Raw genomic sequence first — 6,000 nt, forward strand, 5'->3', positions numbered from 1 at the left:
TATAGATCAGAAACTTTATGTTCAATAAATACATGCAGTTATCAAAAAAAAAAAAAAAGTCAAGCTGTGACTTGTAGCACCAGCATGGTGAAAGCCTGTAACAGATAGCTTTGGCCACCAGGGGGCAGTCATGTCATTTACTCACAAATGTGCTGGATGCTTTGAATGATGCTGGTGGTGAGTCTTAGACTATCTGAAGTAAATCTATTTTCTCCTGCTGCAGCAAATGCTCTTATTCACCTGAGCTGGAACAGGCATCATAAACCTGCTAAGGAAGCAATAAAGCGCGACAAAAAACCTTTTCTAGAATATTATCCATGAGTACTGCATGCATTTACTCAAACAACTGGAAAAAAAATGAAAAAATGAAAAAAGTCAGTCAGGAGCCAGAGATATTTTATCACATGAATTGTGGGAAAGTGAGAAGGTACCACAATACAGTAAACTTGAAGATCAGATTTTCTAGACACACAATTACACCTGGTTGCAGTCTAAATGACACATTTTCATCAAAGATACTTCAGTATGACTTCACATCGATGCTGTTTGTGACTGATATATCAGAAGTACACTGAGCTAGTCAGTTGTCCTGAAGCTCTTAAGTAAGTTATCCCTGACAATGTCGTCAAAACCCGAGGTCACGTGATGTCATATCCCCCTCCCCCAGCCTCAGAAATGACCAGGGCAATATTTATGTCAGCTGATGCCAAGTGGAACGAGCCTTTATACTTTATTTATTTATGTAGATTTATACCAGTTGTCTGGAAGAGCATAAATAGGTGTCACACAGCCTTATGAACACTACCCTGCCAAATTAATTTCACTCCAGCTCCAGTTTAGAAAATCAGCTACACGAGTTAACCCATGCTGAAGCTTGGCCAGGCCAGAGATCAGACTTCCACTGCCAGTGTTTCTGTCCTGACTGTCAGACTGAGCTCAGCTCTTCACTAGATCAGCTACAGGTAACTGAGCAGCACACTACAGAGCAGAGCAAAACTCGTCACCTTTCAGCCAAAAGCGCCGCCGTCAATCCAAAACAGGTCACTTGTGTGATTGGTGTAGATCCGATGAGGTTGTGAAACTGGAGCGGTTAGAGAGGACAGAGTCACAGGGAGTGAAATGAGAAGCACACCTACTGATTTGGTTTAAAAAAAAAAAAAAAAAAAAAAAAGCTTCTACTGCCTGAATGCTGTAAGGTAAGCATCTCTAAATCGTGGCCACGTTTTATTAATTCTTTCCTTTCGACGCATTTATCTAAAACGAGGCAACGAATTAATAAAACGTGCTCACTTATTAATAATAAGTCGTGGGACGAATAATTCTTAATTCGCGGTCACGATATATTGTTTATTTACTTATTTATTTATTTAAAAAAAAAAAAAAAAAATTTTACCCGCATGTCATGTCCGTACTAACCTTAATTGGCTTGTATGACGACATGTCAGGCTTGGGACTGTTAATTAGCCTGATAAGATTGAGGTGTTTTGATTTAGCGAATGCTAGCCATCACAGTTTGGATGTAACATTAGGTGTTATTTGCGTGCAGTCTAACGCTAGCTAGCGTACTTACTATTCCACATTCCACTTTCCTAACGTTACTGACACTAAGGCCTCTGGGGTTACTCCTTTACCCTTACTAACCCTACCTCTACCTTCCTCAAGCCGAAGTGCCCACTTAATGTTAACCCTAGGCCCTGATAGCTTTGCTAATATTATTTTAGAATAAAGAAAATATTAATGTTAGTCCCTGATAGCTTTGCTAATATTATCTTAGCATAACGAAAACGTTAACGTTAGCCCATGATAGCTTTGCTAATATTATTTTAGCATAAAGAAAACGTTAACGTTAACCCATGATAGCTTTGCTAATATTATTTTAGAATAAAGAAAATATTAATGTTAGTCCCTGATAGCTTTGCTAATATTATCTTAGCATAACGAAAACGTTAACGTTAGCCCATGATAGCTTTACTAATTTTATTTTAGCATAAAGAAAACGTTAACGTTGTCCCATGATAGCTTTGCTAATATTATCTTAGCATAAAGAAAATAAAACAATCAGTGACTAAGGTTGACGTTTTCTTTATGCTAAGATAATATTAGCAAGGCTAATACTGTCATAGCCATGATGTAATTAAACAATTTATAAACGTCATATCTAAGCCTTGTCTTTTAATTTGCCCAGCAGTTGCAATAGCAACACACACAAAAGACGTTCTGTTTATATAGCAATGTCATATAGTTTTTTTTATATAACTATGTGAGTAAATGTATTGTTTCTGTGAAAGTAAAGTTTGTTGTGCATATTGTGTTTTTGTTTTGTTTGATGAACTTTATTGTATAGTGGATGCAATGCACTTTATACAGTTTTGGACCCGGCTCTTCACTGTCTTCACTGTTTAGTATTTTTTTAAGTGCCCTGAACTGATGTCCCTTTACATTACTTTTGTAGCAGCAAGATTACATTAATTCTAGGGTGACTCATGCTAAAATCGACTGTAAATCCACATTTTAAAGCTGATATTTAAAACATTTTCTTCCCCGGGGTCGGGGGCTGCCCCTGCCCCTGCCCCTGCTCCTGGCCCTGCACCCCCCTAGCATCTTTGTCACCTTTTTCACCCCTGATGAGTTTGCATCCCTGACAGAAGGGCTGAGATGCTGCCATTTTCCATTTGCTTGTCTTGACAGGATGACCTTTCATTCCAGCAAAGCCCTTTGTCTGCTGACCATTTCACATGCCAGATAAAGCCCTTGAGTCTAATGAGGTTCTGTTTATTAGAGCTCAAGGCACCTTCAAGATACTGTGCCATTTTACATATGAGTTAGTCCTCAGCATGGGTGATTCTTTTGAAAAAACAAAGAGCTGCAATATCGCTGATGAAAAGAGCACTGATAACTTGGTTAACTGCTCTTGAGCACTCTCATTGTGGTACAAGGTGTGTTCCACAACAAGGTGTGATATGGATGTAATTCTGAAAAGAAAAAGTATCCTGTCATATTCATAACTTTGGCCAAGAATGTTAAGGCAATAATGCAAAACAGCCAAGCATCAGACATCAACGTCTAATTTTTAAGCCAAGTGCGTGCATCTAGATGAAACAAATTCAAAAAGTGGGGAAAAAGACCTTCAAATGCCCATAAGACAACTGTGTCCTCTTCAAAAATAAATGGTCCCACAGTACCTTGCAGCTGTACCCCATGGGATTTCACTGATGTAGACCTAATTAATCAACACACCTGAGCCCAATTGCAATTCAGAATATTTTAGGCTTCCACATGCGCTAACCCAACTTGTGGGGGTTTGCAAATTTTATTTTAAGACACTGAAACCTATTTATAAAACTTTCCACTTGCAAATAAAAAGTTTAGAAACAATTCTGCAGTTATAGCTGGACAGAAAAAAAAAAAAAAAAGTTTCGGTTGTAGAATGTTTTGAATGCATGTAGTGTGTATTCAACAGATATCATCTTAGACATTATGCCTGCAGTGATTAATGGTACCTATGAAGTAGTCCTATTGATCACCACAGTAGCTGCTGTATAGCAACACAGTACAGTTCATCATCATAATTTACCTAATAAGAACATTTTCAAAGCATATTCTTAACCCATTTACTGAAAATTATTTTAAAGAACATATCTATTATTTGATATTTTCTTACATTAAAAATATTTATATTACATTTCATTACCATGGAAGATTAATGATGAGTGATGCAAGGATTCACTGCAAAAAAAGTCGAAACATTGGTGAGCCTTATACTTTCTACATCTAAGAACTGATAGTTGTTTATGAAGAAAAAATGTACCTAAGCTCAAAAGAGTGGAGGACTGTTTGCCAAGAACAGCTTCCAGCTGTTGGGTGATGGAAAGGAAATGGTAGTGAAATCACATTGCATTACATTTCAGCAACATGCAGGAAACATACCATGCCACCTGTCCTCAATGTAACTGTGAGCTGAGTACAAAACCTAAACAGGAGGAAATTAAGTAGGCCTAGAGGTCATATTTCAAAGTTAATTGTCATCATAGTATAGTACTTCAGTCTTATGTAAAGTCATGCGTACACACATGGTCTGACTGATTAATTCATTCATTTCACTTCACATCCTGATCAGGGTCATGGTGGAGCCGGAGTCTGATCCAGGGGCACTAGGTGTGAGGTGGGAATACACACCGGATGGGGCAGGGCACCATGCACACATACATTCATACACTAATTCACATATTGGGTCAATTTAGCATAGTCAATCCACCTACTGGCATGTTTTTGGGAGGTGGAAAAAAAACGCAGAACCTGGAGGAAACCCATGCAGACACAATACAGAGCACAGACAGTAACCTGAGCTTAGGAAGGATTAAAACAGGGACCCTGGAGCTGTGAGGCAGCAATGTTACCCACTGTGTCTTGCATGTTGAATAATGATGAAACGTATGCCAATATTTCTCATATTATTCACATTCAATCAAAAGTTCCTGTACACTGAAAGTTTTATGGTTGAAAAATAGCAAAAAGTAGCTCCATTAAATGTGGTGTTGCCCAACTTTAACCTTAGGAAGTCTGATATGAATATTGGCACTACAGAGATGGTTTTCCATTGAGAAGAAAAGCAGACTGAAATAGAGTAACTATTGCTTAATGTTGGTAATGGCACATGATAATTGCGTGCCATTCTATAAACAGTCATTACAAAGTATTTTTGCATTCCACAGACCTGCCACTGAAATTGAAAGCCGAGGTCTGTTCTGTTTAAATTAGTCTTAAAAAAATGCACCCACATTTCCAGAATCCAGGAGTTTTCAGACATTTCTGTGAAGTCTGCTAAAAAACAGACAGAAAAAGTACTGTTAATTAATATTACTGTATGATAGCCTTGGCTTTGTGTTACTCACAGATCTCGTCAGCTCACCTGTCAAAAGCTAGAGCTAGTTAAAGAATTTTCAGGCATAAGGAGTGGAACATATGTATACACATTTAATCACATGCAAACCAGAGTAGTGAAAAAGCTTCCTGACTCATCCTAATCTTAATTAAGAGAAAATGAGGGATGCTGTTTGCCACATTTCTGATTTTTCTTTCTTTTTTTTTTTTTTTTGCTTTCAGTTATGAACTTTGTATTTCACAACCAAGTTTAACAATCTTCAATAAATAATCAAAATGAATAAATGATAGACCAAATAACAGAACATTGGTTTGTCTCCACCTAACATCTAAAAAAGAATCATTCAGATTATCGTCAGGATAATTCAGGATAAAATGGATAAACCAATTACCACTTTCGAGAGGAACACAACTACATGTTTTTGTACACACCAAATAGATCATCCCAAGTAGGTTTTTAGTCGTAGGTTTCTGACTGCTTCACTCTGTTAGCTAATTTCTGCTTCACATTAATGTTAGGCGGGTTCAATTTCTGCTTGGCTCTCTTTCATATTTTGCATATCTTTAATCTATACAAAGAAGACTTGGATTTTGATTATTTTTATTTTATTATTTAATTAAACACATACAGATGAATAGAAAGTAAGTGAGAAAATGACAGCCATTGACACTTAATGTATTCCCGGTTCAATGCACTGTCATTTTCCTTAAAAATTCCTACTTCCTTAACAAAAAATTAAGAGAACCCTTTCATTTTTAATTACATAGATGAGTAGCTCACCACAATTAAATGGGAGAAGCTTTTCAAGGGGTACTGATTTGGTGGCATTAAATATGTCTGAAGTACATTCATTTTCAAGGCTCTGACAATAACATACAACTGGCAATAATCAAATCTGTTGTTTGTTTTAGCCCCTAAAACTTTTTATAGCATTTAAAAAAACTATATATACAGTAGAGGGCAAAGTGTATTTTTTAGTACAAATTGTGTTATAGATGTTTATTTTATGACTTTTGCATTATTGAGTCAGTTTGTATTTCCAAACATCACTTTTTCAACAACAAATTAAATTTTACAAAAAAATTTTTGTATGTCAGTAAATAAAGCAACATTTTTCA

This window comes from Pangasianodon hypophthalmus, chromosome 5 (assembly GCF_027358585.1).
Source record: "Pangasianodon hypophthalmus isolate fPanHyp1 chromosome 5, fPanHyp1.pri, whole genome shotgun sequence".
Classification (NCBI taxonomy): Eukaryota; Metazoa; Chordata; class Actinopteri; order Siluriformes; family Pangasiidae; genus Pangasianodon; species Pangasianodon hypophthalmus.